Source organism: Petaurus breviceps, unplaced genomic scaffold, assembly GCF_028583685.1.
Source record: "Petaurus breviceps papuanus isolate PSGF00001 unplaced genomic scaffold, PetGlider_PUasm1.0 90491, whole genome shotgun sequence".
In the NCBI taxonomy this organism is placed as follows: domain Eukaryota; kingdom Metazoa; phylum Chordata; class Mammalia; order Diprotodontia; family Petauridae; genus Petaurus; species Petaurus breviceps.
Window position 1 is genome coordinate 1,716,749 of NW_027187263.1, and position 25,516 is coordinate 1,742,264.

The window sequence follows — 25,516 nt, forward strand, 5'->3', positions numbered from 1 at the left end:
ACACACACACACACACACACACACACACACACACACACACACACACAGACTAGCCGTCTAACCTTGGGCAAGTTACTTAACCCCAATTTCCCTCCAAAAAAAATGAATGAATGAGGTGGGAGCAGGTGATAATGTAGTACATCAAGAAATGGAGAGAAGTAAAGGAACTCAGGTTGCAGTATCTTAATTTGGTGAAGTAAGTGACAAAGAAATCTGCTTGTGTGTGGTGGTAAGGAGGGCATTTGAGGGGTTTGGAGAGAGAGAGAGCAAATGATTTGCAACAGTTACTTTGGGGAATTAGTCAGGGAGTCAATGAGAGAAGAGTAAAAGGGTTGATACACATCATCCAGGTCCAATTTATAATGGGTGAAATCGGCTCTCTCCCCCCTCCACCTCTTCCCATTTTCCATCTTCCTCCCTCCCTTTCTCCCCCCTTCCCTGCTCCTTTCCCCTTCTTCCTCTCTATCTCCATTTGCTCAGTTCCCATTTACTTTTTATTTCCTTTAGTTATGCCCATCATAACTGGGCATTCTGAGAGTATGACTTGGTGGAACTGATGGAAGGTCAAGGGGGCTGGAATGCTAGAACTCAACAAATCATTAAAGTATCAAATCATAGAGTTAAGACTAGGTGTACTATCAGGTAAACTTTTTGAGTTTTCCTTTACAATGAGCCTAAATTTGTATCTGCAGTTTCTAACCACTACTCTCTAGCCCAGCATCTTCCTATATCTCCCTGGATCTTTTTTTTTTTTTAAAGCAATTGGGGTTAAGTAACTTGCTCAAGGTTTTTCATCCTGACACTGGAGCCGGTGCTCTTACTCACTGTGCTACCTGGCTGCCCCTCCCAGGATCTTTTTTTACATAAGATTGTAAAAAAAGTGGAAAGGACTCATATCTGAGCCCTTGGCAATGTAATCAAGAGCCCTTTCTGGTGAGCTGTTTCCTACTTCAGAGCTTAGTGTTATGGTACTTGTTCTAGACCTGTAGAACAAAAATCATTAGAAAGCTTACTTCAAACTACCTGATATCAAACTAACCAGACTTTTAGCGTATTACATTTTAAAGATCCAGAGTTCATCTTGTCTGCTATACTTTAGGGATATTAACCACAACAACTAGCATTTACATAGCTATTTCGGGTTTGCAAAACTCTTAACAAATCTCTTATTTTGTTCTCACAACAACCCTGGGAGTTGCTACTATCATCTCCATTTTTCAGATAAAGAAACTAAGGCAGACGGAGGTTAAGTAATTGACTCAGGGCCACATAGCCAGTAAGTGTATAAGGCTAGATTTGAATTCAGGTCTTCCTGACTCCAGGTCCAGGGCTCTGTCTAGTGTACCACCTGGCTGTCTATCTATTAATTTCCTATTAATTATCTAGAGCTATCAGGCAAAAATCAAGTAGCATAATATACAATTATCTCAATGTATACACTTTAAATTTTTTTCTTTTCTATGAGTTAGCTAATATATCCACATAAATGGTAAATTGCACAGTGTATAAGTGGACTGGCTACTAGTGCCATTGAAATAGGGCATATCAAAAGGTGAAAAGATAAAGGAAGAATGCTAAAGATGCCAACTTAGTTTAGAGTTAGTCCCACCCTGAGAGACTCTGCAGGCCAACATGAAAGCGAAGCCTCCCACAGAAGGCTCTTCTCCATTCCCCTCTTCTTCCTCTAGCAGAAGACATTGCCTCAATGCTTCTCCCCAGAAGAACAAAAACCAAATGCCTTAAGCTATTTGCCAGGAGTTTCCTTTTCTTTTCTCCTCATTTCAGTTATTCAGGCATCCTTCTTCCCCACCCAGACTCTCCACCTTTACACCTGTCTCACATAAGGAGGTAGTCCTCCTTGAAAAGCAAACCTCTCAATATGCAACCTGAATCCCCTCCCCTCCCATCTTCTTCAGCAGATTGCCCTTTCTGTCATCCCTATTCTGTGTAATCTTCAGTCTCCCCCAGAGTACTAACTCCTCCCCTGCTGCCTACAGAGATGTCCATTTATCCTCTAGACTTTAAAGAAAACATCCCTCATTTGATTTGATCATTCCTATTAGCTTTAGTCTTATATTTCTCTTCTTGGCTAAACTCCTCAAGAAAACAGTCTACACTAACTGCCTCCATGTACTCTCCTCTCAGTTGCTTCTGGACCTTCTTCAGTCTGGCTTCAGACCTCATTGTTCAGCAGAAACTTCTCTGCTCAAAGTTACCAATGATCTCTTAATTGAGAAATCTAATGACCTCTTCTCATTCCTCATCCTTCTTGACCTCTCCAAAGCCTTTGACACTCGATCACCCTGTCTTCCTAGATATTCTCTTCTCTTTAGAGGTTTGTGATGCTGCTTTCTCTGGGTTTTCCTATCTGTTTGAACTCTCTTTCTTAGAGTCTCTTGTTGGATCTTCATCCAAATCTTTCTCACTCAAGTCTGTCCAATGCTCAACTGCCAAATTGTGAAGATCTGACCATGTCACCCCACTCTTCTTCTCAATAAACTTCAACAATATCTTATTACATCCAGGATCAAATATAAAATCCTTGGGTTGGTATTTTAAAATCATTCGCATTCTTCTCAGACTCCCATTAAATTATAAACTTCTTGAGGGCAGGGACTGTTTCTTGCCTCTTTTTGTTTCCCCAGCATGTATCACAGTGCCCAGCACATAGTAGTTGCTCAATAAATGTTTATTGATGTTTGGCTCACTCATTACTACATTTCTAGTCTTCTTACATTTTATCCTCATTCATATGCTCTATGATCTAGCTTTATTTCCGTATTTGTTGTTCATTTTATATGACTGTCCATCTCCCAGCTCTCCTGCCTTATACAGGATGTCTTTTCATGACTCTTTTCCTCTCCCCCCACCTCTTCTTACTGCTTTCCCTGTTTGTATGTGTGTGTACATATATACATACACATACATATATATATATAGTTATATAGTTTTATAGATAGCTATTTGCATGTTGTTTCCTCCATTAGATTGTGAACTACTTGAGGTCAGGGACAATGTATTTGCCTTTTTTTTTGTATTCTTAGTGCTTAGTAAAGTTCCTAGCATGAAGTAAGCACTTAATAAATTTTTAATGACTGACTAAGACCAGAGCTCTGTGTTCTTCAGGAAGAACACCCCACTTACTCCATCACATAATTCCCAACTAATGCCTATAAAAGGAAGAAATCCTAGAAAGGCAAGAATTCTCTGGGAGTGATTTAGATATAAACCCAGACCCCAGTGAGATATGGAAAGTAATCACTTAGGATCATAAAGGGGTCATAGTTCAAATCTTGAAGGGACTTCAGAGACCATCTAATCCAACCAAATTTAAATACCACTATGGAATTTCTGGTCACCATTTTGACATCTAGTGCTTGGGATTTTTAAGCCCTAAATTGGCTCATAATTCTTATAATTCTCTTCGTCTTTTGATTTAATCAGCTTACAAGAAGCAAAACAAAAATGACTAGAGTCAGTCAGCAGGACAGAGAAGTAGGAGGCAAAGTGTCTACATAGTAATATCTAGCATTCATATATTGCTTAGATGACACCAAGGTCATTCACTGAATCCTAGGCCATTGCCAGGCTTCTTGGCTTTTGTTCTGTCTCTGGGCTTCACTGAATCAGTAAGAGAGAGTGAGGCTGATGATTTTGTGCAATTCTGCCTTACTTAAATCCAGTTCTTGGGCAGACAGTCTTTTGCCTCACAGTCCCCAGAATATAGTAGGTATTTAATAAATGTCTATTGATGATTTATTGAGGGACATCACTCCAAGATGTCATTGGTTCCCTTCAAAATGAAGGATGAACAATATAGCAGTCCTCATTTTACAGATGGGAGCTGAAGCCCAAAGTAATTTGCCTAAAGTCACAGAGTTAGTAAGTGGATGAATGAGGATTTGAACCAACTTAGGTCAAGGACAAGATTGAGCATCTTTAGCCAATTAAATTTAATAATAGTTGCTCAAGTCTTAATCAACCAATTTACTATTCTACGCTCACACCTTTTTTGAAGCAACAATAGTTTTGTGCTCAGGATTTATTATTTACAACGTAAATTATGAATAAGACATTAAAAAAATAGGCAGCCTGCTTCACACCCAATGTGTCTAGACTTGTGGTTTATACTTGAAGTTGTGTTTGAGCAGAATATTGCTCAAAGTAAGATGGTAACTAGTTGGAGCGGCCAGGTAGCTCAGCGAGTAAGAGCACCGGCTCCAGTGTCGGGATGATCTGGATCAAATCTGGGCTCAGATACTCAGCACCACACCCAGAAATAATAACTGGCCGTGTAACCTTGAGCAAGTTACTTAACCCCAATTGCTTTTTAAAAAAAAAAGATGGTAACTAGTGATGAAATTACCATATTGTAGAGTGCTTACTTTGTATGGCATTAGATCCCCCTATTATTTTCATTTATAGTGATGTCAGTTCAGATACAAATGAAGAAACCATTTAGTGCATTGGAATTGGAATGCTCTACTGGGAAAGCCTTTTCTATCACTAGTCTGTCTAAGGACCTCACTTGGGAGATACAGGGATTCTATCCCTAGCAGTGCCAAAGGTTACTGAGCTGCAAAAGACCCGTGCCTACCAAGTTCCTACAAGTTAATTTTTGCTCCTAGGGAACTGCCCTAATTTGCATTGACTTTCAATGACCTACCTTCAGGCAAACACCCGCCCGCAGGCTGAGGTATGGTTTAAAATAGCACAATGTATTTAATGAATACCAATTTCTCTGTGTGAGATGTGGTGGCATCTCCTTCCGGTGGCTTCTACAAGCCTGTTGTTGTGGACTGCCTTGGCCTGGGTAGGGAACACAGTGATGGCAGGAGGTTGAAGAGGTGAAGATAAAGAGGATTCCATCACTGTTTGACTTTTCAAAATAGCTTTGAGCTTCTGCCTAAAAATCTCCCCATACCCCCGACCCCGACTCTGTTCATTCCATTAATGTGATTATAGTCTTTTCATTTTTCTTTTCTGATACTCACTTGTGCCTCCGCTCATTAGCGCATGCCCTTTGCAACAGGGGAGGCTGACTTCAGGTGAGCAAGAAGCAGCAGGAGAATGTGAACTCTTAAAAGATTCAGCTTTCATGGAGGCATCGCCAGCAATGAAAACGAAGGGAGGAAAATCAAGAAAATGTAATAAGTAAGCAAAGATGTCTGATTAGAATCTTATAAAATAAATGTTTGCATGCAGGCTCTTCTTAATGCAGAAAAATACCTCTGGGAGCTAAGGGAATAAAAATGAACTACCTGAGAGATTTAAGTTTAGGAAAAATAACTATTTAGCATGCACAAGAGTTGCTTTCTGTGCTGTATTTTAATGCATGCAAATGGAATTCATATTATAACAATGATCTCACGACAGTCCAAACTGAGCTAATATAGATGGCAATCGACAGAATTTTGATTTCAAAATATTGTGGCAAAATTATCTGAGTAAATCATATAGAAGTAATAAGTTTATAATGCTAGGAAGGGATTTTTCCCCCCCCCCAAAGAAAGACATTTCTTTCTGGGTTTTTTTTTTTGGAGGGGATAATAGAAATATGTATATTTTAGACTTGTTACAAATGGACAAAATGTTAAAGACACAAAGCTTTTTGGTTTGATTGATTGTATACTAAAGATGAAAATTTAGTAGTGAGTTCTATAGGTGGGAAATCTATCTTATGTAATGTATAGTATTTCAAGGTTTTTTTTTTTCCCCCTAGTCTTCCTAAATGAGTCAGTATAGGGTAGCAGATAGAGTTTGGTACTTGAACTCAAGAAGACCAAGGTTCAGATCCCACCTCTGACTTTTATTAACTGTGTGCCCTTGGACAAAGGCTTATTTGGACAACCACCTTATTTCCATGGTTCCCAGGCAACTCCCTAGAACTTATCTAGTTATAGATAGATTACCATTTGCCTTTTGGTGGAAGGTGTTCTTACACTAACAAAATCACCAATCACTCCCATATCCCTAACTGAACATCACATTTCTGCTGCTGTATATCTGAATACAGAATACCTTCTATTGATTTGTAGTGATGGACATACATAACATAATATTTTTGTAACAGTAGTAGCCACTGTAGATAGAAAAACTATATACTAAACCAGTGACATCAAACTCAAATAGATATGGGTTCACTGACCCTTACATAAGGATTCCTGCTGACCACATATTGACTTAGAAAATCAGATATTATAACTGACATAGAAAATGTTCTATTCTATTTTATTTTGTTAAATATTTCTCAATTACATTTTCATCTGCTTTAGCCCCACTTAGGAGAATTGCAGGCCTGTAATGAGGCCTTGTAGTGGATACTTCTGCACCAAGTAGTGTCCTTCTCTCTGTAGCAATATGGTTTAGTCAGGCAATAATTATTGATTATCCATTGTATGCAGGGCTAGATATCCAATCATAGGATCATAGATCTAGGATGGAACTTTGGAATTCATCTATTCTAACCATCTTATCTTATAGGTGATGCAACTGTGATGGAGGTTAAATGACTTCCCCAAGGTCACGAATGTAATAAGTAGCAGAATCAAGTTTCAAATTCAGTCCTTTGACTTCCAAGCCAGGACCCTTTCCACAACAAGACATAGAAAACTTGGTTCCTGTTCTCCAGGAATTTGGAATCTAAAAAAAGGAAATCTTTGCAGGCATCTTTTTTTGTATTAATTACAGTCTCATAGAGCAAGAGCTAAAAATTAAGTATATAGTAATTATATATGTTGACAGAGCCCTCTTCTGTCTTTTGGTGGTACTAGTATGGCCCAATTTTGCCTTGTAGTTAATTTTGATAATTTTAACAATAGTAGAAGAGTACAGAGTCTGGATAGTGAACTGCCTTACTAACATACTTACAAGTGAGAAAGAAGGGAGTTTAAGTCCTGTCTCTGACATATACTGGCTATGTGACTTTGGAAAGCCACTTAACCTCTCAGTGCCCTAAGTACCTCTGTTAGACTATAAATTGCATATTACTAATAGATAGCTGAAATCACATATCTAAACCAATTGTGAGCTTTAGTCCAAACTTCTCATTGCAAATATAAATATCTTGATAGACCTCACTAAATGTGTAGATCTGTGTTTATACCTTTAATTGTGCATAAGCCACAAACATTATCAGTCCCCAAATCATTCTGTCTCTTCGCCAGCCCAAAGTCTGGAATGGAAGAAACTCGTCATCACCAAGGTCAAGGCTAACCTGTTCGACATGAGAATGTGCATACGGTTTTCTATCTTTTTTATAATATTTGCTCCCTGTTAAATTAAATAATCCCATCTTTGACATATGAAATATTGTGTTTATTAAGGCAAGCTTTCTGTCCCTATTTAGGGCAGGATTCCCTGCTGGGAATGAATGAGCAGATTCTAAAGAAATAGACAGCTTGCTTCCTACAGAATGATTTGGGGTCTCTGAGCTCTTCAGCTGATTATCTGCAGCAATATATCTATAAATCAACATCAATATCATGATCTGAAAATTGCTTTATGATATTTTTACATATTAAAAGAGAAGCTCTTAATTTTTTAAAAAAATAATATACCAACTCACAGTAAAACTGAAACATGAATCCTGAGTATGATGGGTTTTTTTTTAAGCTAAAATAATCTCCATAGAATCAAGTGGGATTCACCATAAATATGTTGGCATGAACAGCCCGTGCAATAAGAAAGTGAATATGAAGGAGTATTTTATTTAATGTCAGTTTAGTTCAAAATAATTTAAAGAATTAAAGAGTCAGTATGGTATGGCTGCTAGAGAGTCAACTTCAAGGCCAGGGAGGCTTGGGTTCAAGTCTTGCCTTTGAAACAAACTGGTTTTGTGACCCTGGGCAAATCACATAATATTTCAGTGCCCCCAAGCAACCCTCTAAGATTATAGGTTGGATAGAAAAGTGCCTACATTTACATTGATAGATGAAGTTTTTTCACCTTAGAGTTCCTTATACTGGGGAGGGGAATAAGCATTTATATGGTATCTGTTATATGGCAAGCACTGGGCTAAGTACTTTACAAATATTACCACCACCCCCCTTCCATTTGACTCTCCCTGGAGTTCCCTGTACTAGGCAAGAGAATAAGCATTGATATAGAGCCTACTATGTGGAACTATGTTAGGTGCCTTACAAATATCTCATCTGATTCTCACAACAATCCTGAAAGGCAGGTGGTTATTGTCTCCATTTTAAAGTTGAGGAAACTGAGGCGAGCAGAGATGAAGTGTTTGCCCAGAATCACACAACTAGTCAATATCTGAAGTCAAATTTAAGCTCAAATCTTCCTGATTCCAAGTCCCACAGACTATTCACTGTACCACCTAGCTGCCTCTATACTAGTAAAATCACAGCTCTATTTCCTATTCCTAATGCAAAGAATTGCCTATGTGACATGAAACATGGTGCAGTGAATAAAGAGCAGGTGGCAGAGTTAGGAAAACTTTGATCCAAGGACTGCCTCTGAAACAATGGCCGTATGACCCTGGACAAGTCATTTAACTTCTCAGTGCCAACAGTTTAAGACTATAAGTTGTGGAGCAGATATAGATCTGTTTCAGTAGATCTTCCTTCCACCAATTAAATTACAGTTTCTCCCATCAGATAATTTACTCAAGAAGGGATCCCTTAAAAATACAGGTGATATCCAACTCTTTGTTCTTAGGAGAATGTTGGATAGGAAGGCAAGTTTTCTACATTTTGTTGCTGACTCACTCTCAAAATATATATTTTTTAAAAGACTCCTTATAACTCTTTTTGTTGGATCACCTAGCTTGTAAGAGTGTGAATGAGTCAAGTATTAAGCAGTTATTTCTTGTAAAGTACAAGTTATAATAACATTATGGCATGATAAATTTCCTTATCCTTAGTCTAGCCTTGATGGATGGATTTCACATTTAGCCTTTGAAAATATCAATGATGTTAAGTCTACACTCTACCTTGACAGCTTTTTAAAAAGTCACTGTATCTGCAAATACCTTGAATCATTTAATGCTATTGACAGTGTATCATTCCTGCTACAATTCAAGCCCACTGATTTTTTTTGTTTTGTAATAACAGAACTACAGATATTATAGGTTCTGTTTTCATGTTTCACTTTATTCTACAGTAGAAACTCCCCCTTTCTCTTGTCTGAAAACAACGGCAACATCTGAAAACAATAAGAACTGACTATTCCTTTCTTGACTGATTTCATTTCATTCCTTTATATATTCCTGTTCCACTTTCATTTTAGCGCCTTCCTTCTAAAATTTTCCCAGTTTTTCCTGTATTTTTTGTTTGCTCCTTCTTCCAATCTAGTTCCTGACTTTAGACTTTGTGATAGGGCCAGGCTCTAATGTTTGGCCTGAATTTGTGTCTTATAGGGTCTTTCTACTGCTTTCTTGGAGTAGTGGAGTTGTTCCAGAATCTCAGAGACAATTCAGGCTAGGGACCTGAAAGCTTTCAGTGCTCCTACAACTGTCTGATCTAGGGCAAAGTCTAATCGAAGCCCTCCTGAGCTGAGGTTCTTGACCTGGGTTTGGGTCTGAGCAATGAGCCCAGGCTGTTCCTGGACGTATCTATTGCCAGCATCTGCAGTTCTCTCTATCTCCCTTTGTCAATATGAGCCAGTAAAACGACTCACCATATTTTTTCCCCTTCTATTTTTCCAATCAGGACTTGGTCCATTGCATTTTCTAGACCTATGTGAATGAGTTGTGGGGTAGAACTTCCTGGCATTCTGCCATTTTCGCTTTGCCTCACACTTAAGTTATTCTTTTTTTTTTTTGCTTTTTGGAGGGCGGTTGGGGTTAAGTAACTTGCCCAAGGTCACATGGCTAGTTTGTGTGTGTGTGTGTGTGTGTGTGTGTGTGTGTGTGTGTGTGTGTGTAAGTGTCTGAGGCCGGGTCTGAACTCAGGTCCTCCTGACTTCAGGGCCGGCGCTGTACTCACTGTGCCGCCTAGCCACCTGTCACTTAAGCTATTCTTGGCAACATATAGCTGCCCACTTTGGTCCACTAAATGGTCTTCCCATTAACCTTTAGGGCACCTTCAATTCTGATTCTTCTCAAAATATGAGATTCTGAGATCAGAGCTAGAACTAGAAATTTTTGCACTTCAGGGCAAGTGGTATAGAAGACACCCTCTGATTGGAGGCAAACTGCTCCAGAGGCAAAGCAGAGATCCCAGTTCCCCAGAGGGCTGCTATTAGGAAGTCTGCTTGACTACCCAGGGAGGAGTTGGGGATCTATATGCTACTAGGGCAGTTAGGTGGCAGATTGAAGAAAGTGCCTGAATTCAAATTCTGTCTCAGATATTGACTAGCTGTATAACCCTGGGCAAGTCACTTAACCTCTGTTTGCCTCGGTTTCCTCAACTGTAAAATGGGCATAATAATAGCACTACCTTGCAGGTTATTGTGAGAATCAAATGAGATAATTTTTGCAAAAAGCACTTAGTATAGTGCCTGCCAATATGACTCAAATTTTCCCCTTAAAAGGGTAAATCATTTTCCCTTTCTTTTTTCCTTTCCCTTTTTTGTTTATTGTTGATCAGATGCATAAACCAAACATATAACTAGTTAACAGATAATACAAAAGCTCAATAGAGTACTTAGATGATTGATGTAGTAGGCTTTCAGTAAAATACTGTTGATTTATATTATTCCATGGTCTGGAACATGGCACAGGTGAAATTAGGCATTAAAATGAAGTGAAAGCCTGTCTAGTCATAGTCATCTCAAGTGAGTTTTAGCCATGCCTCTCAACATGAATAAGTACACACAAGTTATGCCTTTTCCCCAGCCAATTCCCCATGCAGATGGAGTACCTTCTCTTTTTTGGCCACTTTGGGTGTTTCAGTGGTGATATTTCTACTTGCTCAAGTTTCCAGAGGCCTATGGTTGTGTATTTGCCTGTGCTGAATAAATAAAGTCAACATCCTCCAGCTGGATCCCCTGCTTTTTGAGAAGTGTTTGTGGTTTCATTACATCAGGCCCTAATGAAAAGTGGTCTAATTATATAAATTCATTAAATATTGTATGAATAACCCTGCTGCCACTAATCCATACTCTACTAATGATGAGAGTGACAAGAAATGGCCCATTCCCTGGCAAACTCCTGCCAATCCATGGCTCCTCACAGCAGCTGATGGATGTTCAACTGAGAAAGCTGACTCAGGTTCCCAGTCTGCACGCCTACCATATTACCAGCTTGCTGATGGAGAGTAAGCCTGAAGCAAAGAGGAAACACTACCATCTATCACACTGCAGATTTCCTTCCTATTTGCAAGCACAGGAGAATCAGGGCTTCAGAAATCAAGGATGTTGCCTGGAATGTTAGTGGTAGGACTACAATGTTAAAAGGACTGATTTTTTAACACGTATACCAAAGCTGAGGGCCAGCTAGGGGGTTCAGTGGATAGAGTACTGGGCCTGGAGTCAGGAAGACCTGAGTTCAAATATGGCCTCAGACACTAGCTATATGACCCTAGGCAAGTCCCTTAACCTCTGTTTGCCTCTACAGAAGGAAATGACAAACTACTCCAGTATCCTTGCCAAGAAAACCCCATGGACAATATTGGCACGCTATAGTCCTCAGAGTCACAAAGAGTCAGACACAACTGAAAAACTACAAAAGCTTCTTGTGTGACTAATACATTGGTCTGAAGGCTAATATAAAAATATTATGAAAAGTTATTTACCATGGACCCATCACTGAAATAAGTGTGATTCTTGGAATATAACCTCCCAAGGTTTCTGTTTGACAAACAGTCTGGATTTTTGCATATGTTTGCTTTTATAAGAGATAGCTAGATGTCACAGTGAGCTTCAAGTCAGAGAGATCTAAGTTCAAAATCATTCACATGACTAGCAGTGTGGCTCTGGGCACATCTTTTAACTTTCATCGGCCACAATTTACCCATCTGTAAAATGGGGACAATAACATCACCAGCCTCCCAGGGTTGTTGTGAAGATAAAATGGATCACTATTTCTTAAGCGTTTTGTAAACCTTCAAATCCTTTATACATGTTAGCTATTGTTATTGTTACCATTATTAATATTAATTTGTAGGATGGTATCACGGATAGAGAGCCAGCCTCAAAGACAGGAAGACCCAGGTTCAACTACAACCTCAGATGATTATTAGCTCTGTGATGTTTCTCAGTACTCTAGGCTGGGGTGTGAAACTCAGATAGAAATGAGACTACTAAGCCATACTTAAGTGTCCCAGTGGGATAATATTGACTTGGAAAACCACATATTAACATTATCTATACTTGGTTATATTTTTATTTATTTTATTAAATATTTCCTAATTGCATTTTAATTCATTTCAACTGTACTCTAAAGTGTTATAGCTCCAAGTAGCCTGTCTTGTGATATCTCTGTTCTGCCCAACTCTTGAAAGCCATGATTTGCTGAGAAGAAGCCAATCTATAAAGATAGAGGGAGTTTCCATACTTGGGAATTGGCTATACCAATGAAATCACAGGCCCAGGCCCTATTTCTCTCCTTTGTTTTTGTAATCAGTCAACCTATAGTCATATATTATGTTCTCTTTGATAATGAGTGTGATCACATGACAGAGGCAGGAAGGAGAAGAAAAGTAAGATGGTTTTGGTAACACTGGTAAAACTTGAAAGTCACAGTTGGCTAAGAAAGAGAGACTAAAACATTTCAACAGGCTTGTCTGTATATGTCTTGCCTCTTTCTTCCCCTTTCTATCCTTCAGAAATAAATGTAGGTGAACTAAGAGATCACCCAGAGTCTGCCTATAATGCTTCCTCCACGGCACAGAATTAATCATTTTATCTAGGGCAGGTCCTGAGTACAAAAGAAATGGGGCCTCTTTTGACCCTGAAGGAAAACAAAGGTGTACAGAGTTTTCTTTATTCTGTTCTTGGTGCTAATCAGATCTTTGGTCAAAGTATTACCAGTTGTGCAGGAGCAGCCTAAAAAAAGCAATTAACACTTTGAAGGGGCTCCTGGAAAAGTCAACTCAAAACAAGGGACAAGAATAGAAATTAGGGAAACAACAGTATGTTGAGCGATTGTTCCTTTTAACTAATAAAGGCTTTTAATAGTAACCATTTTAAATAATCCAAAATGGAGGGGATTTTCTCTTTATACAGCACTACAAACCTTTAATGTTTTCATTCCCTCCCTTGACATTTTGGCTTTGTGATACAACATTTATTGTATATTCTATCCCCTTCTGAGGGCTTTTTTTGCTAGATCAAAGAATGTTGGAGTAGCAAGGATTATTTTGGTATGTGCATTGCTGCCTCTCTGAGGCGGATATGTTTGCTTTTCTACAGTAAGGTCACCAGGAGACTAGCGCCGCACATAGAATTTCAAATCTCATCTTTGTATTCCATTTTCACTTTGTTAATTTACATATTGTTGCCGTACCATCTTCGGTTGCTTCCCAGGGAACACACGTTCCAGTTGGACAGGAAGAATACCGTTAAAGTTGGGAGGCTGGATGTTTTTACATGAGGGGGTATTGAATGGCACTGGGGCAAGCCTGATTTCTTAGGAAGCACCTGTTCTTTCTCTCACATCAAGACTGTAAGCAAGGCTAAGGTTGAAGTGCTAGTTTTATGTTCCACAGTGCCTAGCACATAGTAGATTAGTAAATGCTGGTTAACTAGCTAACCAACAGATACTGCTAAACCTATTCTCCATCCCCACCCTTTCCTTTGTCATTACTTTTATTTGCTGAGTGGTCGATTTCAATAATTTCTTTGCAAGATCCCTGGAATCTTTTTTTGCTATGACCTTGCTGGATAATGATACATGCAAAAAAGTCAGTGTCTCGCTCTTCAACACTGGTTGGGCACTTACTTGCATAATGTCTCTGAGTGTTTAAATGATCAGACAGAAGGTTGAGAAAAGGGGAAACAGAGAAAAGGTTGAAAGGAAGTGGGCAGCTACAGATAAGAGACAGTCTTTCCTCTAAAGCAACAATTTCTCACCCCTCCCCACCCCCCATCCCCCAAACCTCCCAGAACATTGAGACTTCTTCAGCTTATGTTTCCATCTGCAGCTGCTGGCCCATGGGGACTTTGCAAACTTCCAAAGCTACATAGACAAGGAGGCTGCTGAGGGGTTATTGCCTACAGGGAAACAGAAGACTGTTGCTGACTTTGGCTGCCTGTTTCTCTAGAATTGATTAGGATTTTAGTATTGCATTGCTGATATTGTGTACCTTGAGAGAGACTGTAGTTGTAGAACAAACTGCTTCTGAAGAGAGAAGTCACTTCCCTTGTCCTTGCAAAAGTTGTATTGGGGACCGAAGAAAACAAGAACTCTCAGAAGTCTGCCTTAAGTGATATCTTTCTTTAATTTTCTTTGGTCACTAAAAAAAAAGAATCAGAATTTGTCCTTGTTTTTTCAATAGTCCTTCCTCCCTCCCTCCCTCTCTCCCTTTGTCCCTCGTTTCCTTCCCTTTCTTTCTTTACTCCTCCCTTGACTCTTTTTTTTATCTCCCTAGTTTCTTCTTATTCTTTCCTTTCCTGCCTTCCTCCCTCCCTTTCTTCCTTCCTTTTTTCCCTCCCTTCCTTCCTTCTTCCTTCTTTCCTTCATTTCTTCTTTCTTCTCTCTCCCTCCCCACTACTTCAGCTTAGAATTTATAAACTGAAGAGATCCACCACCTTCAGCCTCCCCAAGAGAAAAGATTACAGGTGTGTACTGTATTCCCCACACCTGGTGTCTTTCATCATTTCTTTAGAGAATTAGGAAAGAGACCAGCCTAGACATACAGTAGAACTGAATTATGTTATCGCTCCATTACGCCAATGCTACAGGGGAAATCACACATCAGTATGCAAGGAAAGCTCCATATAATTCATAGAGAGCCTCACTTGAAAGTTCTAGTCATGCCTCTCAGCATCAGCATTGTAAAAAGCATCCAGAAAAGCACATTTCATGTATGTTGAGGCAATGAGGCAGATGACCCTGCTGTCATAAGTCAGGAAAAAAAAATCAGTCTTACTATTCATATACACTCATATACGTATAATATATGATATATGTATATAATATTTCTAAAGGAAAAAATAGAAAATGAACCATGGCTGTTTCATAGATCGCTGTTTTCTCTTTATTCCTCACTCCTAATTCTGTTCTCTCTTCCAGTTTCTCAAGACTGAACTAAATGCTGCCAGCCCCATGAGCAAGAGGCCCTTGGATATCATTTCTTGGTATTGCACTTTCAGAGAGAGCTTTACATTCGGTTTCCTTTGGCAAGGAGGTTTCTGGGCTGCCAAGTTAGTTCATGATAACTTCTTTTGCTTTGAGGAAAAATAGCAAACATAATTTATCAAAATTATTTAATCTACTTACAAAACTCAGATGAATTTGCCCATTGTGCTATAATTATGCTTTTCTCTAAAGATTTCCAAGAGAACAAAGCAATTCTAAAGAAAGAAGTGGGAAAGGTTGTTCCTTATCACTAGTTGTTTATTTAAACCTTATATTAGTCCTTCTGATGGGGAGGGAATAAGGATTAAGGGTTTACTGTGTGCCAGGAACCAAACTAAGCAATTTGCAAATATTATCTCATCTGGTTCTTATAACAACCCTGTGAGATGGGTGCTATTATTATCGTCCCCATTTTACAGTTGAGGAAACCAAGGCAGACAGAGGGGAAGTGTCTTTCTCAGGGTCACACAGCTAGTAAGTCTGAGGCTGAATTGGGACTTAGGGATTCCTAACTCCAGGCCTGGCTGTATTACCTAGTTTCCTCTAGGTGATGATAAAGAAAACACAAATAAATGTGAAGTTTCAGTTCTTTTATTTGTACTCAATTGACATTCATAAATCCCTGAAAGGAATATTTGTTTTATCCTATGACCTATTTCAATGAGTAGAATTAAACAGGAGGAGAAGGATGGGCTAGATAATCTCAGGAAATTGCAAGGCAGCCAGGTGGCATTATTGGATAGAGCACAAGACTTGAACTCAGGAAGACCTGAGTTCTAATCCTATCTTAGACATGTCTTAACTGTGTGACCCTAGAGGAGTCACTTGAGCTCTCTAAGCCTCCTTTTCCTCATCTGTAAAATGGGAATAAAGGTGGTACCTACCTTGTGAGGATGAAATAAGGTAATATATGTAAAATATATGTAAAATGCTTAGCCAACTTTTAAAAAACCAACAGTATAAATGCTAGTTATTATTTCTTTGATGATCCCAAACTTCCCTGGAAATAAAGGGTCATCTTTTTTTTTAAATCAACATTCTACGAATGTTGTTATGTGACTAGGAGACGTGAAACTTAGCAGTGTCTGAAGAACTGAAACGTCTTGGGCTGAGGGCTCTACTGCAGCCCTCCTGCCAGATGGGACAGACCCGACGATGGAAGACAAATAGCTTCCACAAGAATATTTCAGTAGTCTTCTTCTCTCTCTGTTGACCTCACCAGCATGCACAATTTTAATTTAACATCTCTCTGAAAACGACTCCCAGCTCTCTACATCCAGCCTCAGTCTCTCTCCTAAGCTCCAATCCTCTATCACTAACTATTAGACCTTCTAAATGGGTTATCTCATAGGCATCTCAAACTTAATATGTCTAAAATGTTTATTAATCTTTCCCCCCAACTGCCTTCCATCTACTGATCTTCCTTATTTCTATCAAAGGCACCGCTATTCTTCTAGTTTTCCAGCTTCGTAACCTCAGCATTATCCCCACCTCTCAACCCACATATCCAGTAAGTAGTCAAACCTTGTCAACTGAACTTCTGCAACATCTCTCACATCCGACCCTTTAACACTACTCTCACAGTGTAATGGTCATTTGAAGATCTTCCCTGTTACTTAATAAGCCTAAATTGAACTTGACCTTTCCTGATTTGAAAATAAACTCTGCCCCCCAGTAGGCTGAATGTGGTCATAAGGACCCTGTGGTGGGAAGAGTTTGCTAAAGGGTAGAGTAGAGCCCACAGGAGAAGCCCGCTTTGAGGGAGGCTTGTTTTTCAGGAGGCACAACTTTTGTTACTTTGTAGTCAAGTGGGTCATGAGGGTTGTGATATTCTCTGACCCTGGAGAAGGCTATATATACCTCTGAGGTGAGGTTTTGCTTTGGGGCTCACTTTGGGAAGATTTGCATGATTTGATCAGATGAGACTCTGGGCAGCCGGGGAGCCCCCCCGGCTTTGAAAACCCAGGTGTTGGTGCTTCTCTCTCTGGTGACTCACTAGGTATGTATGTGATGGTCAGACAGCTGGAAGCCCTGTCTGCTCAATTGTGTTATTTTCTCTGAATGTACTTTTGTCTGCTTGTAACTTCTGTTTGTATTCTCTGAAGTTCAGGGTGCTGACTTTCCCCCCTGAACTAGGTAAATGAGATATGTTTTATTAAAGTAGGATTGTTAACCTTTTTTGAGTTGCTTTCCTTTAGAAAAGTCTATCTAAGAACCTGTGCTAGCAGCCATCCTGGGTATGCTAGGGTGCTTGCTGCTACACACAGCTGCCACCTTAGTTCAGGTCAGCATCACCTCTCATGTGGGCCATTACAATAGCTTCCTAATCATTCTCCCACTTTCAAGTTTCTCCACACTCCTATCTGGCCTCCACACAGTGCCATTGTAATTTTCCTCAATTGCAATTCTGACTGTATCACTCCCTGTTCAATAAACACTTGTGATTTCTTATTGCTTCAAGGATCAAATAGAAATTCTTTTGTTTGGTTTATAAAACTCTTTATAAATTGGCCCTAATCTTTCCATTCAAGCTTCTTTACATTTCTCTCCAGCCAAATTGAGTATCTCACTATTCTTCACACATGAAGAAATTCTTCATTTTTCATTTATATATCTTTGCACTGGCCACTTCCCATACCTGGAAAATACTTCCTCATCACTTCTGCCTCATAGAATCCCTTACTTCCTTCAAGGCACAAGTGAAGGATAGCTTTCTTTCAACATGATTCCTTGCCCAGATTGTTTCAACTGATAGTGTACTCCTTCACTAAGTACCTTATATTTATTTCATACACATTGGTTCTATATATACTGATATAATCATAAACACATACATATATAAATATTTACATGGAATCTCCCTTTCTAGAATAGAAACTCTTTGAGAATGGGGAATATTTAATTTATTTCATTTGTATCTCAAGTGCCTAGCCATAATGTCTGGCATTTAGTATCCCCTTAGTAAATGTTTTTTGATTGACTGACTGATCATCCAGGATCCTTTCCTTCTTGATAGATTTCATGGCATGCAGAGTTAGAGCATATTCCCAACTAAAGAGACTTCTGGACCATAAGCACCTTTTCTATCAATCTCTTCCTTTCACTACTGTCTCACAACTCCATTCTAATTGCTGTTTCAGTCAATCTGTCGATAAGCATCTATTCAGTACCTACTGTAAATCTGGTGCTATGCTAAGTACTGGGGATACAAATGCAAAAAAAAAAAAAGATAATCTCTGACCTCAAAGTATTTAACAATCTAATGGTAGGAGACAGCACACAAGAGGAAGAAGAAGAGTGGGGAGGGGATGCTGGGGAAGGTATCAAAGACGGGGATGTGTCCTGATTGTCTTTTGTCATAAAAGAAGACCAATAACATCGGGAGGGTGTCTTGACTTGCAAGTGAATGAATTTCAGCATGACAGAGCTCTGCAAAGTCATCAGCCCCATTCTCTTCACCAGAGTCATTAGAGTCCAATGGTAAGGCATAGGTCCAGACAACTGGTGATGGCCCAGAGGGATGTGATGGAGAAGTTGAAAAGAATTCAGCCAGGTGGGAAATGAAGAGATGACTGGTCTTGTAGTGCCAATGCAATATTTACAGTGCCCACAATCACAATAAAGACCGTGACTACAAATATTCCTTCAAGAGGCGCGATCACAAAATATAACAAACTCTCTACATAGAGGACAGAAACGAAGCATTTATTTAGACAGCAGAAAACCAAATCCCCAAATCAGCAAGCCAATTCCATCATAGTAGTAAAGAAGTTAACAAACCCTAACAACACAGAGAGCCACAGCATCCTGCAGCCTTCCCACAAAGCAATATAAGATCAATATTTACTCATGAGCCTATTTGACTCCTTGTCGGAGCATCCTCTCCCCCAGCCCTCTAGTCTAGCTCTGACTCCCAGTTTCCTGTGGCTCTGCTGTACCCTTCAGCACACTCTTCCCACCACAGCCTCCATGTGACTACATTCAGTCTGTTAGGAGGCAGAGTTTATCTTCAAAGCAGGGGAGCTTCCTGTGAGCTCTGCTCTACTCTTTAGCAAACTCCTCCCATCACAGGCTCCATGTAACTACATTCAGCTTATAAGGTGGCAGAGTTTACTTTCAAAGCAGGGAAGGTCTTTAAATTCCCCCTAGGCCTACTAAGGGGCAGGGGAAATCTTCAAATTCCCATTTCCATTACAGAACCTTCCTTAAATGGAGGTTTTAGAAGGAGTTCTTTGTTCTAATCTTCCAATCAGAGAGTCCTTACTGATGAGGAATGAGTACCAAATATATAAATATAATGAAAGACTATTGTACTAAATTCTTTTGACATTTTGACATTTTTTTTCCTTTTTGGAGGGCAGTTGGGGTTAAGTGACTTGCCCAAGGTCACATGGCTAGTTTTTGTGTTAAGTATCTGAGGTCAGATTTGAACTCAGGTCCTCCTGACTCCGGGGCTGGTGCTCTATTCACTGTGCCACCTAGCCACCCCTGTGCTAAGTTCTTATTAGTGGAGTGAAAAAGTGAAATTAGTGAAAAAGAGGCTACCTACCTCTTTTTATAAAGTTAAATTATTCTGAAGCACTCGGAATGAAGAATAAGAAATATTTTTAGGACATGGCCAATGTGAAAATTTATTTTGATTGACTATACATGTGTGCAATGAGTTTCATTTTTGTTGTGATAGACTCAGAGGGCAAATTGACACTTTTAAAAAAATTTAGACCTGACCAATGAGAAAATATATTTTGCTTGGCTATATTATATATGCTTGTAACAGGGATTTTGTTTTTCTTGCTTTCTCAAGGTGGAGATGAGGAGAGGGAAGTGGGAGAGAGAGAAGACTGATCTTTGAAAATAAAATAAAATTTAATTTAAGAAAAAGGAGTGCCAAGACTGATGATCCTTCTTCCATGAAAATCTGTCTCTCCCAAAATGTATTTGTCCATTTTTCTCCTGAAGAGTTTAAAAATGTTCTTTGCTTAGTTGTGCATATTTTGCGCTAATGTGGGACAAATGCCTTTTATTTCTTTTTATAGCTAATGTATATGGAATAAAGATGCACTCTCTGTATGCTCTTCTGAAGGCCTCACTAAAGGTTCTAGCAGAGCAGAGCTATGATTCCTAGGGGCCAAGGCTGAATAGCATAGTAAGATGCAAACCATTTACTGCCTTACAATAAAAATAATATCCCCAGTATGATTGCAGTTGGGCAGCACCTGAAGTGACCTTTCATTAAAAAGAATTTTTTATGTAAAAACAAAACACTCCTGTTTTATTCCCTAGACTATTACTGCTGGGTCAGGCCATAACAGAAACACAAGATACTAATTCCCTGAGTGTGTCCTTGTATATGGTGGAGAAGGATTCCTACAGTCAGGCTGGATGTCATAATGGCAAAAAAAGGCTGGAGGTTGATTGGTACTGAATGACTATTCTGAATGTTTGTAAGTCTTCTTTCTGGGCTATCTGAAGAAAATCAATTATTATTATTTTTTGCCACAGTAGCCTAATGTAAACACTTTCTCATCCTCTGAGAAATTGTTTCATCTATTACTTTTTTTTGCAGACATAACCAAAGTAATAACATAGGAAGGCCATAGTTAACTTAATCATAGAGGTTCCCAAATAGAATTAGATGAGAAGTCTTTCTTCTAAAGGCCTTTAGGTACCTTTAGAGTACCTGAAATTCCCACTATTAGTCCCTTTTTTAGCTAAGACATCAAAGTACGCCAAAGAGGATGAGAACATGACTCCAAGGTCAGGAATATGGGCCTTGTCAGAGAGGGCAGACCCAGCTGTGGCACCACAATGGGAGTTGTGGGGCATCAGGAAAGCACTATGCACTGATAAAGAAAGTGCCTAAAAGGAGGACAATGGGCACAGAAAAAAGATACAAGGACTGCATTTTGACTTTTTTAGATTTTTTCCCAGGACTGGACCTGTTCTCAAGACTAGATTTTGGACAATTTTTTTTAGCTTTAATCTTGGTTTTAAATTTTACATGATATCCTTAAATTGGACAAGTGATTTTCTTTCTCTGTACTTCAATTTGGGGATTATTTTTGCCTGATCTTATAATCAACCTTTAAGATAAATATCCTATTAATTAGAAGAGCTTCAAACACATTAAATGCATCTTCAAATGTTTTGTCAGTCCAAAATAGTGATAATATATATGTATATGTATATATATTTATCTTGGTTCTTCTTATAGTTCTTATTTTTTAGTATTTTCTATTATAGTCATTTCATAATACCTCTCCCACCTGTTTTCTCCATTGAACTCCTTGTAACAGAAAAATAATTAAGCAAAACACTGAAAATGTGACAATGTTTCTTAGCATATGGAATATTTTCCTCCCACTTGTCTACTGTGAAGGGGAAAATGTGTTTCATAATCTTTTCTTCATTGGTTCTTTAATTTAGAGATCAGATCCAATATATATCTTCCCCAACAAAATGCTTCTCATGAGATTAGTTTTTGTCGGGCAAGATTCATTAATGGATTTAAGGCTCTCACAACTCTAGGACTGGTCATGCTGCTAGTAGGCCCAGGATAAAACAAACTCACTAATTTATCTCAGAGCTGACATTTCTTGCAAACCAAGAGTATTTTGTGGCATAGCAAAAAAGAGGGTATTGAGCTCCATGTTGGGAAGGGTCATTATGGCTCACCGTTAGGGAAGATTTCCAGGACATGAGTTCTCACGAGATATTTAAAACAATTGGAAGGGTAGACAGGGGAACACTGGAGTAGGACTGGCATTTTGGGGAAAGGGTGATAATTATTGATGTTTACTTGACCACTAGAGGTACTAACATAGCTTCTGAAAAGGGTGTGTCAGTTGACTTCCCTTTGTATCAAATGGCCATCCATGTGACTCCCTAGGGTCCCCAGACCAAAACACCTTCCCCAACCACCACTCCCAATGTGTTTCTTCCCTTATTGAACATAAGCTTCTTAAGGACAAGGACTATCATACTTTGTATTTGCATTCCCAGGGCTGAGCAGTGTTTGGCACATAGTAAGCACTCAGTAAAAGCTTTTCTTAACTCACTAATTCTGAGTTTGTCTTTGAGTTGTCTTTCATGACTCATGTTCACCAGTATGCAGAAGCAGTTTCTCAACTCTAAGATCTCTTAGAATGTTTTCCCATCCCTTCACAAGTTAACACCTCCTTCACAGACACTAAGAATACACTCTTCCAGATACAGGAGAAGTGGACTTTTAGTAGCTACTCTGAGTATTTTAATTGCTCGATCTAGAGTAAGAAGACTTAGGTTTGAAGCCCAGCCTCATCATATGCCACTTGGATGACATTGGGCAAGTCAACTAATCTCTGTGGGTCTCAGCTTCAGGGGGCTTAGAATATATGATCCCTAAGCTTCCTTCAAACTAATTAAATAAATCTTTATTGAGACTTGCAATATGCAAAGACCCTGAGCTCCCTGGGAAGGATACAAAATTCCAAATCCTATTAGCTTATACTTAAGTGTTCTGTTGTTATTTAAAGCAGCTAGGTGGGGCAGTGGATAGAGTTTGTGTTTGGAATCTGGATAGACTCCAGTTCAAATCCCACCTCAGATAGCTTTCTGATTGTGTGATTCAGAGCAAGTCACATGACCTCTTTTTGCTTCAATTTTCTCAGCTTTAAAATGGGGATAATAATAGCAATTACCTCACAGGGTTATGATGAGGATCAAATGAGAAATATATAAAGTGCTAGACATAATGCCTGCCATGTAGTAGATATTATATCATTCCATTCCTCTCCCTTTATGTGTTCTTCACACTTGTTCAATCAAATGAAATAAAGGCATGCATATATGAACTATCGTTCAAAGACTGCTTCTACCAGAATAACATAAATATATATACATATATCTTCTATTACATATGGAAAATACTATTAATATCCTTCTTGCACAAAAGTTTTACTCCAGTGTTTCACTGTGACTCGGAAGTGACCCTAGATTCTTGATGGCGATACAACAAGCTTTCTAGTGTGTGCTATGAGTGAGGCACTGAGCCAGGTACTAAGGAGAAAGGTGAAATAATCCCTGCCCTCAAGGATCTTGCCTTCGAAGCAGGGAAATTGCACACACACACAAGTATTCACATATACATATAGATACATATATGTGCACGCACACATACACATAAATACATAAGTGTGTAGTGCACACACATATATATACACATATGTGTATATGTATATGCATGTGTGCCCGCATACGTATGTAGTACATCTATACACATACCTATACACAGATTCATATGTGTATGTATATATATATGTAGTGTGCATATGTGTGTATATATGTCTATGTCTATGAATTTACAAAACACTTACAAAGTAGGTAGAAGTTAACCTATTAACCTGGAAACCAGGAAAGGGCTCATGAAGAAAGTGAGCCTTGTGCTGAGTTTTGAAGGGATTCTCAGAGGTAGAGGTAGAAAGGGAGAGCATCCCTGGCATGAGGGACAGCCAGAGCCCAAAGTCTGGGGATAGGAGATGGAATATCATTGAGGAATAGCAGGAAACCCAGTTGAGCAGAATTGTGGAGTTCATGGAGAAAAGTAATATGTAAGAAGTCTGGAAGGTGGGATGGGTTCAGGTTGCAGAGGGTTCTGAACATCAAATAGAAGCATCACAGTGGGACAATGGATGGAGAGGGTGGGCCTCACGTATGGAAAATTTGGGTTCAGATCTGTCTAAGGCATTTACTAGCTCTGTGACCTTGGGCAAATGACTTAACCTCTGTTTACCTCAGTTCCCTCATCTGTAAAATGGATTGTTGTGAGGATCAAATAAGAATATTGTAAAATATTCTTTAAAAATAGAAATTGTGATTGTAAAAAATAGAAATTGTGAAGTTATTAGCACAGCACCTAGCAATATGATCTAGAAATATAATATTAATATGTCAGTGGAGAACAAGCTTTGTCAGGTCCTACCTTGGAGGATCAACCTGGTGAAGTTGAGAACAACTCATCACCAGAAGATTGGTTGGTCATCTAGGGATGAATCTTTTCTGCTACATTAACTCAGAAAGACCATCCATTACGTTATAAAAAAGTCATGATTGTAATATCAACAGGAGAACATTCACTTATGAAACCATAGACTCCTAAAGTAATACTACTTTAGCATTTGAAGTGTATTTTATAGTTTATATACTTTATATCACTTGATCTTCATAAGTGCCCTTTGGCAAAGGTAGTACAGATACCATACTGTCAGATTTAGAGACAGGAAAGGTTTTAGAGGCCATCTAGTCCAACTCAATCACTTAAAAATATCCCAGAATTACAGATGAGGTAAATAAGACTCTGCTGCCAAATTGGTCTTGCTAAAGGCCAGGTTGGACCATGTCACTCCTTTGAGCTCCCTTGCAAAAAGCTCCAGCGGTTTCCTATTACTTTTAGAATAAATTCCTGTTTGGCATTTAAGCCTTTCATAATATGACTTCAATCAATTGTTTCAGGCTGATTGGACTCTTGATGGCAATGACAAATAGCCAATTAAGAAGCATTTATTGTCTACTATGTACCAGGGTCAGCTATGTGGCACAATGGTTAAAGCACCAGTTCTGGAAGACTGATCTTCCTAAGTTCACTTACTACCGTGTTTCCCCGATAATAAGACACTGTCTTATTATTTTTTTTTGAAAGAAAAACACCAGAGGACTTATTTTCAGGGGAGGGCTTATGTTGTCCTGCCTCAGCTCTCCTCCGCGGCACTGCTCTCAATGGTGCCAGCAAGCAAATCACTGGGGAACAGGATGATGTGCTCACTGCTGCAGCTCTGATTAGATGCAGCTTGGAGCGCGGCGTGCGTTTCACCCGGGGGGGGGGGGGACGGTGCATACAGAGGGTACCGTAATGTAGCGTGTAGCGCAGGGGATCACCTTCACTACAGTAGCAATCTGAATAGGGCTTATTTTCAGGGGAGGGCTTATTTTAGAGGAATCTTACACAGTAAGGGGAGGGCTTATTTTTGGGATAGGTCTTATTATTGGGGAAACATGGTAGCTATGTGACTCTGAGTAAGTCATTTCATCCTGTTTGCCTCAGTTTCCTTATCTGTAAAATAAACTGGAAAAGAAAATGGCAAAGCATTCCAATGTCTTTGCCAAGAAAATCCAAAATGGTATCATGAAGAGTCAGATATGACTGGAAAATGACTGAATAACAATAACAACTTTTCTAGGCTCTATACTAGGTGCTGGAGATACAAATTTACTTTCCTTTATAGTCAAACATTTCCTTTTTATAGTCAAACTGTCCCACTTGCTATGAGAATTCCATTTTCTGCC

General features: G+C 39.1%; 1 long non-coding RNA gene across 1 annotated transcript in view; it reads left to right on the plus strand.

The window, feature by feature from the left end:
- LOC138141786 (uncharacterized) overlaps positions 1–15,364 on the plus strand; it is a 49,883-nt gene extending 34,519 nt beyond the window's left edge. Inside the window, exon 3 of the long non-coding RNA XR_011163260.1 lies at positions 15,131–15,364. This is a non-coding gene — a long non-coding RNA (uncharacterized lncRNA). The remainder of the gene's footprint in view (positions 1–15,130) is intronic.
- The last annotated feature ends 10,152 nt before the right edge of the window (positions 15,365–25,516 follow it).